Raw genomic sequence first — 15,248 nt, 5'->3', positions numbered from 1 at the left:
AAAACAAAACCCAGGAAAAAACAGTTCTGGGATACAATTAGACAGATTTCTGTTTGAGCTGCGACATTTGGGTGGAAAGATGCTTTCTGTTTCCCCTCACTCTCTTTCTCTCTTGGCAGCGCTCCATGATTTGAGTTGATAAGCTGAAGCAGATATCGCACCAAAGCCTTCACTCTCTACAGTTTTCTCTGCAATAGTTTACGTGGAGCCTAGTGTCTGTATTCTTAATTAACAATTCAAATTTGAATTTCTGAGAAAGGGCTTATAGGAAAATCATGCACATAATGAAATTTGACTGAAAAAGACAAATGTTTCTTCTTATGTGGGTTTTTCAAGGAGCCACAAAGAGGACAACCGGTGTATACAGTACAAGCAGGATTTCAGCGTCAATGTGGGTGGCGAAAGCGCAATTTGATTACTCTGTATATCTCCGGAGTTTAAAGTAAACTGTAAACTTGGACATTCCCTAAAGTAATACTGTTAGAATAAACAAAAAAGGTCCTAAAAGGGTTAGGGTTAGAAGCTAAGTTGATTAAAGTTTAAAGGAAAGATTTAGCAATATTTCCCTACATGCCAGCATGATTCAGATGTTAAGATTTTAAGATTCAAGAACAGGATGCGGAAACCAAGTCAAGTCTGATGCCACGTCGCTGCTAACATGCACCCCAAATAATCTGATAAAAAAAGAAAGGATTTTGGGGTTGGAGGATAGTGGATGGTCTTATTAGACGGGCAGTTCGGATTATTTGAAGTGGGGTTGTATGGGATACTTATCAATCAGAATATTAGCTACAGTAGATGCCGGCCAACAGGCCCACAGTTTGGAGAAGCGGAGGGGAGAAAATCATATTTTAGCCATCTAAAAAATGCCCATTGGCAAAATCCATATCAGATTAAGTATACAGTGATTACAAATGGGAAACCAATATTACATTAGCCAAAAATTTACTCTTTCCAAACCAACCAAACTCCACTGGTGAAATTAATAATTTTACCTCTCAGAACACAAGAGTTGTTTGTGTTGACTTTAGTCACTCCAAACTAACCTTTTAAGACACCAAAGTCACACAAACAAATTAACAGATAAAGTCGGCAGTAGACCAGCAACTCTCATTTTCTGCAAGGTACAATTACTAATTTTGCCCATGGGGTCTGGTTGGTTTAAGAGAGATTGATATTTGGCTTATATAACGGTGGTTTCCCATTGGAAAAGGCTGTCTGATGAGTGAAAATATTCTAAATGTAGAGTACACTTATGTTGATATTTATTTTTTTTAGATAGCCAGTTTTGCTGCTGACTTTGTCCACAACATTGTTTCCTAAACCAGGATTCCTGCTGCTTCTTCAAACTGGGGGCGTGCCAATAGCCATCTACTATAGGTAACATACTGACTGTGAGTACACCATACACCCCTGCTTCAAAAAACAGCCCTGATCAGAATCATGCCTCTGACTGTCAGAGTCAGTATAATGCTCACCCATTCAGCTGCACAGAACCACATGAAGTGCAAGGTAAACCACACATTGTTTACTTTGTTGATAAGCTCTACAGAAAGACTTAACTCTTAACTGAATGAACTGTCCTTTCTGCCTTGACGTGTTAGAGACGGTGCTGAAAACACAGGTGAATAAAAAAATCTGTCACAGAGCGTTAGGGATCAAAATGGACACCTCAGCTCCCACACTCCAAAATCAGTCACCCGAAGTTCACATTAAACATTGATCTAGGCTCAAAATCTACATTATGACTTCAAGAATCAAGCCAAGATATAACAGAACTCTCTAAAAATACACAATTGTGAAACGTATCCAGAGTTTGTTACAGTCCTGCTCCTGTAAAGAGGTCTCTCTAAGCAGCTGATGTCAGTAATCATATGTTGTTTGTACAAACACAAGCTCTATTCGGTTGCAGCCGCACCGACAGATATCCATATGGTTCCTGTTAGAAAACGTCTTGCTGCACGCCTCATCACTCTGTGAGAAACCAAACTCTCTCTTATTGGTTGTATGCAGACCAGAGGCTGAGGCCATAATACTGCCGATCTGGAGCACACAGGACCATGTATGTAAGTGGATAGTGTAATAATGCAAAGATCCGTATCCCTCCTTACAGCAGAAAAACCAGGAGCTGTGGATGCCAGCAGACACCAGATATGACTGGAATAACTGTTGTGGTTAGGTGCTTAAATACGCCCCTGGGTTCCCACTTTTGGCCATGCAAACAAATACAGACAGAGGTGGCAGCTAAAAATATACTTTATTTTAAAAAATGTGTCAGAATCTATTTCCTGGATAACAAAACAACATAAAATCCTCTTTGAGTTCTTATTTTTGTATGCTTAACGTATTACGTGGTCACGCAATCTTTTGATTCTGTTTTCATAATCAGAAAGAAAAGAGGAAACCTATTTACATCACCAGCAAGGCCTGCTGTCGCTAATGGTGCAAGGCTACGTTCACACTGCAAGCCTAAGTGACCTGCTTTCGCAAAATAGTAACAACAAAGATTTCACATGCAGCACACTGTCGTATGAAAGTTAACATGAGGGCAGTGAAGTCAGTGTTTACCTTTATAAGCTGATATGCCCCAGCAAATCTGATCATAGCTATATGGCGTTGGTCAGTCCAGGACCATATCCGTATCTTGGACATTGACATTCAGGTAAATATTTGATTGTCAAGGCCATGAGATTTTTTTGACATCTGCTCACGTGCAAGACAGGTGCAGGAAATCAACATGTGATTGAATTATGGTTAACCCTCCTGTGAACGTCAGCATTGGACGACTGTCATAAAAGGACACCATAAAAACTTTCATTCAGCTTCCACAGGGGACGTCTTTTCAACGTACAACAAGACCTTCAAAAGACATCTGTTGGACATATCTTTGCTTAGTGGAGCAGTGAAAGCAACCAAGTTCATGAGCAGTTGAGATCGAGGACAAGGAGTAAGATACCCAAGTTTTTAATTATGGCGTTTCAAAGAGTAATGGCTGCTACTTCTGTCTGAGTGTAGATGCAGAGTCGGAGCCAGGAGACATGGGGTCATGACGCGAACGGCTTCACAGAAACAGATTTCAATCAGAGTTTCTGAGTGTCACAGGCTACTTTTAAACTTCTGAACTCTCGTGGCAAGGCACTTCAGGAGAGTTATGTAAAAGACGCATGAATTCCAATATGACTGTTCAAGGGATGTCACAAGAACCGATACTTCAGTTTCAAGTCGATGCCAAAATTCTGAAAACGTAACAGTACTCATTTTAGTACTAAGAATGCAGTTCTTCTGGGCCTGATGGGAACAGAATGCCTACAAGTGTTCAAGTCTGTTAAGGAAGGAAGAAGAATGACCCTAACCCTAACCCAACAAAACGCTGAGGATGGCAACAGGTAAGAAAAGATCCTGATCCTGAGATGCAAATCATTGTTATTTTTGTTTGAGACATTGTTGTGTACCCAACTATGTTCCACAATGTTTGCAATGGCTAAACACTAAAGCTTACAGTGTTTAGGCTAACATGCTTCCCTAACAGTAAATATCTGCCTCAGTCTTCTGTCCTAAAAGCTCAGAGGAGTGTTTTATTTCAGGTACAAAAGAGAAATAACGATGCCTAAATTGTATTAATGCTTTTGTCTGGTATCGAGAATCGTGGAATTTCACTTGTATTAGTATCGACTGCTAAATTTCTGTATTGTGACATCCCTAGACTGTTCACACTGAGGTCGCCTTGCAAAACTCAGACCTGAATCTGATTTGGGAGCTGATATGAAATGAGTCACATACGAGGGGGAAAAAATCTGACTTGGGCCGCTTTTACCTGCAATCTGGATGGAGAAGGACTGCGACTAACGATTATTTTCATTATCAATTAATCTGTCAGTCATTTTCTTGACTAATTGATTAGTTGTTTGGTCTTTTAAATGTCACAAAATGATGTTGATCAGTGACGTCCTGAAATGTTTTGTTTAGTCCACAGCCCAAAGATATTCCACTTGCTGTCATAGAGGAGTGAAGAAACCAGAAAATGTTTACATATAAGAAGCTGAAATCATAGAATTCTGACTTTTTTCCCCTTTAAAAAAATATTTTAACCAATTATAGTTATTTATTAATTACTGATAAAACAGTTAATTTAGTAGTTGAGAACTAATTGGTTATTCGATTAATCTTTGCAGCTCTATTCTCTAGTGACTTGCGACGCCTCACAGTCTCACTGAATCCCTACACTGTCACATCAGTTGGTCTCACCAGGAAATGGTCCAAAGTATGCTTGCTGGCCCACTTTGTTCACTTCATGGTGTTTCCCATTAAGTGGTTCGGTCTTCCCTCCAAAATAAAGTGTGTTCGTTCTAAATTGGCAACCCTGGTGAGGAAACCACTGACTCACTGTTATTAAATAGTTCCATAAGACATAATGAGCCTATATACTGGCCCACTAGACTAGACTAGCCTCCCTTTCATGTTCAGAACACATTTTTAAAGAAGCGCTTTCCTTCTTTTCTTTTTTTTTTCCTTTTTTTTTTTTTTTTGCCAATCTGGCTGTTTTAGCTGGCTTGGCTGTGAATGAATGGTGATCAATAATCAATATGCTGCATCACCATGATCCATTGATCTCGTCACACTATTGTAGTCCCTCTATAGTATGGTGGTCTCCCCACATCTCAGCACCAGCTACCAGCTCATGCGTGCAAGGTGCAGATGCAGGGTGCACCCAATCTACATGGAGAGCTCATTTCTGCACCTTTCTCCTGCACTGATCAGACGCACCAGTGAACACACACAGGATGAGAATAAAGGGAGCTGTCACTTACATTCATCTGACTCTGGATGTGCGCTCTGGATATCCCCTCCAAACACTGATTAGTATGCAAACCGGTTTCCAATTTCCCCCCACAACGAAAGACAATCCACCAGGACGAAATCTGTGAATGAAGCCGTGCTGACCAGCTGTTTTTACGTAATATCCACAAAAAGATCCAATTCCAGAGATTTTCCAATCCGGTGCACCGTTACTCCTCCAGTGAAGGGTCTTTTTTTGCGTCTCCGGGTCCTCAGTGTCAGGTGAGCGCGTTTGGATCAGCTGGAAAGCCGTCTGTAGCCCTGCAGTGCTCTCTAAACGATTCTCTCCTCTCTTTTCTCTCTCTCAGCATCCAGTCACTCAGACACGGTGAGTGTGTGTGTGTGTGTATCTGTGTGTGTGTGTGTGCTGAGACAGAGCCGCTTCAGGGCACCGTGCACCTCACCGACTGAAAGCCGACTCCTCCGCCACAAGGCCCAGCCCCCCCTACTCTCCTCCTCCTCCTCCCTCCCCTCACCGACGTGGGTTGCTAATTTATTCGGGTATAGCTCCACACAAAAGGGGGGACAGAGCAGAGGAGAGAGGGAGGCTGTGGAGAGGAAAGAGATTGGAGAGCAGACTTTGGTGCCCCCCAGCTCCCTTCAGTGGAAGTAGTCTTTGAGACAAAGGAGCGCACCATGCAGTATCAAAAGAGGAGTTCAGCTCAGCGTGGCACATTATATATGGAAATGAGTCATTAACAGGATCCTGTCTACTCCCCTTCTTCCTGGAGAATTAATATTATATGATTTAGAAGGACACCACAAAAATTACAAAAAATCCCTAAAAAAGTATGAACATGTAAGAAATTTTGGATTTTCACTCATGATTTTATGATGATATGTACAGAATAATCATAGAAATCATGATCATATATTTTAGATGTAAAGCTTCTACTGACTGAACATAAAATAGGTGTTTTGCTTTTAATGATTATGGAGTTTTATTTGTGCATGCATAATACATTTCAAGTTTAAGGATGTGGCAGCTTAGTAAAACAAAACATAGTATAATCATGTAGCCGAAGATGAATAACTTTATACATGAAGTTTTTCAATGGCACATGTTGCAACACTGGTCTATGTAATGTTTTTTCATATGGGATTTAAAGGACTGCTATGTAGGATCGGTGGCATCTATGAGCTATCAGATTGCAAAACACGTTCTCTCACCCTCTCGTTCCTAGCATGTAGGAGAACATACTTTGCCCTCGAAACACAAAAAAGGCCATATCTAAATATCAGTGTTTGGTTTGTCGCTCTGTGCTACTGTAATGATGACATTATGTGATGCACACATGCACAGTTTTTTTTAAAGAGTTTAAATTGTGAAATAACCAGCTGTAAAACAATGAATGTATTTTTTTTAACATGACGTCTGACTTCTGACTCATTTTACTATCAGAATTTGATCCAGGAGCTTCGCTTATGGGGACAGACTAGTGTTGTGGGGACCAAAATGCTGACTCCACACAGGTGGTCAGACCCCTAGTGATGTTAATACATCCATGGATGGCCCATTGAGGAAGAGGACCCACAGCTTCTGTAGGTATAAAAAGCTCATTCTTAGGTAAGAAAACACAATTATTATTATTGTCAGGTGATTGTGCACTAATGAAAACATACTTGTGATTTTTTATTTATTTATTTATTTTGCCAGTCTGCCAATAAACCCCTGTAAATCTTACTCACTAGACCTGTAAAGTAGCCTTATTATTCAGGTTGAATCGAAGCTATTCAATTTCAATGAGGTTTTAGGTCTGGATGTAAAAGCTTAAGACTCTAACCTGAGAGAGGAAGCAGTAGAGCAGGCTGGGCTAAGGTTCAGACACACACACACACACACACACACACACACACACACACACTTTGGACTGCTAGCATCAGCAGGATGGGAGTCATTTATCACCCTAGATTTTAGGTCAAGCCTCCACCTGCATCACTGAGACAGAAACGAGGGAGGAGATGTGGAGGAGGAGGCGGAGGGAGAGGTGGTGTGTAGGTGGGAGGTGTTAACACAGAAGGGTCTGTGGGTGGACAAGGACAGCAATCAATCCATCCCTTCTTGCTTTGGGAGACCACATGTCAGAGGACTGTGAGTGTGTACTGTATGCTGTGAGTCAATGGAGGGAAATGGTATATTTACACATTTGCTAGTAAGTGTCTACATTTGTATATATTGACCATGACAGGATGAGCTGACACTGTGGACTCAGGCTCATTTAACTCTGCAGGAGACCCATTTTTACTTCCCACTTACTCTCATGTTTAGTGGCGGCTGCAAAAAGTAATGATCTATGAAAAACAAACAAACATAATGTCCCTGTTTTCCCTTATTGTGACAGCGGTCACTTGGGGATTGAACCATCAGTCATGGCAATATTAGTGTCATGTGCTTCCTCTTAAAATGAACAAAGTATTAAATCGAATCCCAGAGGAGCAACAAGCCAGAGGGAGTGGTTTGTGCAGTTATATGTACTGTTTTCCTAACATTAAATAGGTCAACATACAGTAACTAATAATATGTAACGTTCTTCCTGCAATTGAGTAGATGTTTTTTGCTGAAATCCCTTTTATTATTGAGCACAAAATAAGGTCGGCTTTGTCATAAATTGGGCAAAAGTGGAGTAAATGGAGAAGAGAAGAGAAAAGCAAATTTAACTGTGTGCTTTATTTTGATATCGTCTCTACTCCTGTCTCAACTTCTTCAATTTCATCCTCTCAACTATGCTATACACACACTAATATCAATGTTTTTCTTTTAATTTTCTGAGCTGCAAACTATCAGTTAAGTATTTGCCCTCCTTAGAAGGCCAACTACATAATTCCCAACCATATTTAACATCTAATTTATTATATTTTTTGGTCTTTGTTGTTATCATAGTGGGTTTAACTTTATTTTTATAGGATGATGGTATGTGTTAGATAAGATTACCAGTGGATACAATGTGTAAACCAACTCCTGTTCTCACCCTTTGGTTCTCACCTCCTGACTGAACCCCAGCAGGCTCCAGATATGTGCTTACATTTCTAAGAAAACATGCCAAAGGGTTAACATGAAAGATGCAATTTATAGTTGAGATAGAAAATGATCCAGCAGTTGATTGTGCTTTGTCCCTCTTGGCTGTGAGTTATGAAGACTGTGCTATGCACGAAACGCTTGCTGCTGACCCGACAGCTTAAAATGCACAAAATCCTCATCCTCATCACTTGTCACTGTAATAAATAGTTCATTCCTGGTCAAATGTGGAACCACTATTGAACCACTGGGGGAATTATTTATACGATGGAGACATTTTTTTCCCCCTAACTTTTTTGTATACATATTCATTTTCAGAGATTTGCAAGCTAGTCTACCTGTTGTGGACTTTAGGGTGGGTTACACCAACGCTATGATGGACACTGAAGCACCTGCCTGTCATCACAGCCTCGGGCCGCAGCCACAGTTTCCAGGGCGGTTACAGCAGTATGAAAGCTCCTTTAAACAAGCCCCCAGACTCACTTCAGAGATAAATACTCCAGGCACATGACTACTTCTTCACACAGCCCATCACTCTGATGGACAGTTAAATCAGTCATATAGCGTCAGTAACCCTCTGACACCAAAACATCTATCGATTTTTACAGTTAAAAATGCACATACACATATCATCATACACTGCCACCTGTATACGGACATGTATACATGCACACTTTTCATTCATGTCTTTGCACTATTTGCATTGTTCACACTTGACTTCCAAACACTTGACTTGTATATAAACTTATTTATATTGTCGGTCATTGGTGACTTTTTTTTAATATACACCTAGTTTTTCACATACTTGTGAATATCACAGGCCTGTCATGTTTTATTCTTTGCTATTCTTTTCCTTCATTTAATCAGTTTTGTTGTTCTTAGCTGTATGTCCACTGTGTAAAGACACTGAAGGCAATGAAAACTGAAATTTCTTGAGATTCTTCTTGATTTCTCACATCTTAAGTCTGTCCTTGTCTTTGTACAGTTTGCATTTGTCCACATGTGCGCTAGTGCTGTCTGTGTGTGTTTGTGTGTGTCCGTAATCAAATTTATTCGGCATCGATTTTGTTGTGTGAACACTTACCACAAAGTTACAATTACACTGCTTTAACCAATAGCAGATGGCTGAGGAGTGACACTTTTGGTGGGGCTCCCCACGATGGAGGAGACCAGTGCAAGATTTATAACGCTGCCGCACACATTCATAAATGTAAAAATTTCTCTCAGCCTTTCTGTCAAATACAAACACACACGAATACACATTAACCCATGTGTACACATACATCATTATATCATGAAATGTACTGTCGAAGGATTTATTTGGCTCCTGTGTCTATCCAGTTTGTCAGTTCCTCCCTCTAACCTCAGAATCCACAGCCTGACCATGATAACCCCGGTCCACATTTCAAACCTTTAGCACACCTCCCAGATTTATAGCCTGTCAAGTCTTAGATAAGCCTTGTATTTATTCCAATTCGACCCACTTTTAACAGAACTGATTAAACCAGAGCTGTAAATTCTCAGAAACCCTTTAGAAAAGGCTTTAATCTGGCCTTTCAAGCCTCATCTGATAGTCCATACTCATGGTCACTGGGAAGACAACACAGAAATTAGTGTGACATGTTTGTTAGTTAACAAGTGGTAGCTGGGAGGTCATTTGGAAATGCACTGTCGGGAGCTAATGGATTGGCCTGTCTGTATTGGCTGTACAATTGGACTTGTTGGCTGGGTCCTATACAAAAACACACAGTTGACCGCAGGACCGTGATGCCTCTGATGTGAATCAAAGCAGCAAATTAGCCAAATTGGCATGTTTGCATGTGCAGTGGACTGAAACTAATTTTTAGATTTCATCACTTGAATACTGTAACATAACGAGCATTATTCCTTTGAGCAAAATCCTCTGGAAAATATGTCTGAAATAATTCCTCGACCGGCCAGCAACACAATATCCCAGTTCCGTATATCCTGGCAGCTCCATCGCAAAAAGAGCTTAATATGTCTTTTTCCACCATGTTTTATTTCATTCAACTGTTATCACTTCATCTTTCTGGATTCAGTCCCTTTCCTGACACAAAGTTCATATCTACCGCACTGCACGTATACACTAAGTGTCTTATTTTCTTATTTTCTTCTTCCACGACCATATATACGACCCTGTATCCATGCAGGTGTCTGTCCTGGCTATCAGATCCACCTTTCCTGTGCAGCAGGATGGGATGAGGTCACAGCTCTGCTCTGTGTGACTCTGTGCCAAGAGAGGAAAGAGTGGTGCCTTAATCAGACCTTCCTTTCCCATGGCCAAAATATCACTTGTCACAAGGCTTTCATTCAAAAACAATTCTGTAGGTCTTGTGAGCAAAGAAAACTTGTTATTCACAGTTCAATATTTTAACTGATAAGTCACGCAATATTCTAGATTTATTCTATATCCCATGAAAAGACCAAAATAAAAACTAATCCTACAATCAAGTGTTGATACAGCTTATTCCTCTGTGCCATAGACTTAAATTAAAGTCCAGACAAAATGGTGTTTCAAGAGTATCTAGTTTCCGTAACATGTTTTTCCGAGTGAAACTCCCTCCCCCTCCCATATCAAAACTTCCTCAGATTTTTACTCTTTTTTCCATTAATCTAAAAAAACTGGTTAAAGCAGAATTAAGAATGTAATAATTCATTTTAATTCCATGAACTGTTAAATGATCACACAGTTGTTTTGTTAATACTATATGCATCATGTGGTTATGTACGTAGTGAACAGTATTTTATAATGCCTGTTGTATGCAATGTATGTGCTGTTTGTATTTTGTTTCACCTGCAGGGATCTTTAAGCTATATCTCTGTATAATGCATCAGATTTCACATATTGACGGTCATGTTGGTCTCTGTCAAATAAACTTGCAAATAAGTAAATAAATGCACATATTTGAACACTGGAAATTGGGTGTGACTGGCTGTTGCTAGATAGTTAACCAATGAATCTTAGCTCTGCGATGCTAAAAGTTGAATATTGATCAGTGGGTAGATTTCATGGTGCTCACATGATCATTTGTTTGACAGGAGAAAATATAATCTGATTTTTTTAGATGAAAACGTTATTTTCATCCAAATGTATTGTACGTTTCATCAAAAGTTTAAGTAAATCAGAAAAAGAAAATGCAATGATTGCTTGTTTTCATACAGTACCTTTATGTAATTATTTAGGAGTTGGTTTATTGAGATAAGCAGTAGATGGTATCAGTTCTCCAATTGGAAAACCACTATACAACTGCAGAAGAAGAGGGTGCAGCAAGATGATGTAAGTAAAATAGTGCCAGTCAAAAAAACAATGTAGACATAAGCATATTTCATGCATTGATGTGACAAAGGTAAAATCAGATCAGTAGCAATCATGGATGAATTATAGAATCATGTGAACAATGGGACTTCAAAAGAAAAAAAAAAAATCAGGAAATTGCAAAAAAAAAAAAAGAAATAAGATGATCAAAATGTGCACAAAAATGCATTGATGTTGAGCCTCTTTCTGTAGCATCACCTCTACTCAGAACACTTATAATACTATTGCCACTTTCCTTAGCTTTTTTTCTTTCTGTTTTTTTCTCAAGTGCCTTCCTTTACCACTGGCAACAAATAGAGCTGTACATGTCTTCATCTGTCCCTGCAGGGTATTCTTAGGGAGATTATTATAGCTTACTTTACTCTGAGGCCAGAGTGCCTTCCATGCAACCACACACCGGCCCAATGACTTTGGCTGTTCTTTCAAAGCTACTACGTTGTGCATTTCTGCAGATGTCACTAAAAAGAGACCAAGAGTTAAGTGGAATAAGATGTATTGAATGTAAACCTATGGGAGAATTGATTTTGTTCTGCCAACAGGAAAAAAACCCTCTGTGTTTCTATTTCATAGGGTGTTGGCACCACATTTCCTGTTGGCTATGTGTGGTTTCCTCTAGACCTTTTTAGCTGTTTCAGTGATTTTTACATTTGCATTGTTTATGTCAGATTGTCTCAGTGGACGAGTGCAGCTTTTGGACTATTTTAGGCAGAGACAGAGGATTAATAGACTGAAGGATGACAGAGCAGGAAATGGGCATTGTTATTAGGAGCTCGGAGTGATTGTACTTCCCCAGAGCTACGCAGAGTGAAATCCCACAAAATGTCCCACATCCAAGCGGAAATAATGTCTGAAATAAAGTGTTTAAAGTTGTGATATCATCATGGCAGCCACTCACCCCTGAAATACCTGCTATACGCAGTAAAGTACTTTCTGAAATCCTCTTTTCACTCAGCAAAGACTTCTTCTAATTCTGAGCTTCATATTTCAGCCTTATCTTGAATTACGTCACCTCCATAATGTGCTTAGAGTTGAAAGAAATGTTAAAACCTGTCTTTCTCTGGCTGAACGGTTCTAACTTCAGAGGCTGGCCTGGTTCCACTTGGCAACCATCACCTGTAAAAGGCCTCCCAGCATTAGCCGAACATTTGCTGAGAAACTTATCTTCTACGTTCAAGCATGAAGGTCATAAGTTTTTGTTCTTATCGAGCAGTAATCTTGAGGTAAAGAGTGAAAACAGGAAAGCAGCAGTCCAGGTTTTATAGTGCGGTTGTAATGCCCCTTACTCTCTCTGTATCTTTACGTGCGGGCCGATATCAGAGAAGGAGATTAAACAGTTCCTCTGACGAGCTTCCAGGTTTTGTGCAATGGAGGAAATTTATGGGTCACAATCCATCTGAGGTTTTCTCACTTTGTTGAGAACATCACTGCATTCCCTTCTCTTACAGTATATATCTCTTGTGAATGTAATGTACCAGGTGTTATTCTGGTTTGTGCTCATTTTTTATGTCTCTTGTCATTATCACACTTCTGTAAGGTACAGTATTCCCAAAGGTTCATCCACCACAGGATGCAGATGTTAATTTCGCCACAGGGACTTGCTCCAAAGAAATCATTTCGGAAGCCATGTGGAGGCTGGTTTAAATATCAACATCTATCTCATTACTTTGGACTGTTTTTGTGATGACACCTTTTATAACTCTCTTCTTACTTCCTCTTCCTCTCCTTTCATCACTACTCCAATCTCGTGGACATCACATCAACACAATACCTGCAGACCGGCACCGTCCTCTCCAGCACTCTTGTCACACTCTTCCCCTCCTCCTCACTAATTTATCTCTGCATGAAACCTCCCTTCCTCCCTCTATCAGAGTGTTTTATTGTTACAAAGCAAATACACTAAGCAGGCAGATCCACTAAATCAGGAAGGCCCCAATTTAAGGACTGCGATTGTTTAGGTTGTGAGGAAACTATTTAGTTGCTGGCTGACTGAAATGCTATAAAACCTTGGCGACCATGAAACATCGGCTCAATGGAACAAAAATTACTCTTTTACAGAGATTTGTCCTATTTTGTACGATGATTTTATCTGTGTTACACCCAGGGGTGTTGCGTTACAGTTTTACAATAAATGTGATATTTAAGACAAAGACTGGGTTGCACCAACAAAGTGTCACTTAATCTAAGATTAGTCAGATCAGAGTTTAGCAAAAAAAGATTTAAAATGAGTAATTCCAGATTGAAAATTCTGCAGAGCCCTGTTGCACAATTAAAAACCAATCTCAGTTTAATTAATCCAAGTTGATGTAAACTGAAATGAAACAGAGTTACAGGTAGATGCTTGCTCACCCAAATTAAAATACATAAATAAATTTAGACCTAGTCAGTAAAAAAATAACTGTGGGGAAACCATTTCTGCTGTGCTGTATTCCTCAATGAAACATTACATTGTTTGCTGGCTAAAAAGTTAACAAAATATTATATTATTTGCATGCAGGCTAAAAAGTTAATTAGCCTGTGTAACTCAGCAGAGAAGGTCTCCTTTCTCCTCTGCGAACTCCTCCTCCATGGCCGCCTACACACACATCCTTTCTGTGCAATTTTGAACAGTTATGATAACAGACTCTGTCCATCTCCCTGCACTTGTATTTTGAGTGTAATTTAAAACAGTCAAAGATAAATTTGACTGATAATATTGTTATTGTGAATTATTTTGGCCATGATAATCATGTAGTGAGACAGCCGTCGTTACACCATAGGAACAAAATGAGGGAATGTGCAGAAAATGCACAATCAGACAGCAGCCATAGAATATGTGTTGTAGTACTCTCATACTAGTTCATTACACTCAGTGAATAGCTGCTGAAAGCCTCCTCTGCTCCACAATGTGTTTCTAATACAGGCGTCTAGCAAACAGGAAGTAGCCAAAGCTGAGAACTTCCTGTATGAGCCCATCTACTGGCCAGCTTCTGCACTATGGGCACAGGAGGTTCCTGAATGCGTCGTCAGTGTGTGTGTGTGTGTGTGTGTGTGTGTGTGTGTGTGTTTGCCGTTCAGCATTCCATCCCCTTCTGCTTCCTTCCCTGCCCCTGGCCTGCTGATGCTCGGCATCGTGGGAAAGAGTGCGTCTCACCTCCACACGCCGCGCTCGCTCACTCACCACACACATAAAGCAGCAGAGATGGGGACAGATTTAGTGGGTGTTGTGAACCAGATGTGCTGCCGCGTGGAACTGTTGTGAAACCGTGCCGTTAATGTGCCACCGTGATGCCGTATTTAGAGTGAGTGACAGATTGATAACACAATCTGCGTGTGGGGGGGAGGAATGAAAAGGAGACATGAGAAAGTGTTTTATTTTACTCAAAGCTCATTAGTTGCATGTTTTATTTGTTCTGGGGCTTCATCACAGAAACTTCCTAAGTCTAAAATCTTTTCTTATCTCAGTTTAGGGCATTCTGTAGGGAGTCTGTAGGGAGTAGTTTCATCACTTCCCAATTGATGAGCAACTGAAAGACAATTGCTGGTGAAAATCTTAAAGTTCCCATGAAATGGCTAGTGGAGTGTTTATTGCTCATTGCCTGTGAAACAGCTAAAGTGAAGCATGAAAGGCTAGGAAGGGGAGCGGTACTGACTCTTTCCGGACTGAGAGCACCTGGTGAATATGGCTGGGCTGAGATCAAAACAGCATCCTAGACCAACAGTGACCAGTTTGACGAGAGGGAGTAGGCGAACAGGTGATTTTCTTGGTGGGTTTGGCTCCCAGCACCCACGGGGCTGAGTCAAAAACCGAGATAAAGGTTAGCAAACCTACTTTAACAACAAGTAAAGCTATGTTTCATTCAGGAAACGTTGTAACCGACCTTGTACTGTATTCCCATTTCTGCTGGTTCTGATGTCTGCTAACGGCAGCTAACAGTTACAGCTAACTTATTGCAATCTGTCCATCAGAAACTCTGTAACTATATAACCAAGAGCTGAAGCTGAGCAGCCAGAGGACATAAGAGGGGAAACCAGAAAATATTTTCTACATAAAGTACAATCCAGTTTCTTCCAAATTAGTAA

At 40.2% G+C, this 15,248-nt stretch overlaps 1 protein-coding gene across 1 annotated transcript in view; it reads right to left on the bottom strand.

Moving 5' to 3' along the window:
• Window positions 1–5,080, bottom strand: part of dchs1b (dachsous cadherin-related 1b) — a 121,728-nt gene extending 116,648 nt beyond the window's left edge. Inside the window, exon 1 of the mRNA XM_084731314.1 lies at window positions 4,809–5,080. The gene's annotated coding sequence lies outside the window, so the exon portion shown is untranslated. The remainder of the gene's footprint in view (window positions 1–4,808) is intronic.
• Between the last annotated feature and the right edge of the window lie 10,168 nt (window positions 5,081–15,248).

This window comes from Lutjanus erythropterus, chromosome 11 (genome assembly GCF_056507025.1).
Source record: "Lutjanus erythropterus isolate fLutEry1 chromosome 11, fLutEry1.hap2, whole genome shotgun sequence".
Taxonomy (NCBI): Eukaryota; Metazoa; Chordata; class Actinopteri; order Lutjaniformes; family Lutjanidae; genus Lutjanus; species Lutjanus erythropterus.
This window is presented reverse-complemented; position numbering and strand designations above follow the sequence as displayed.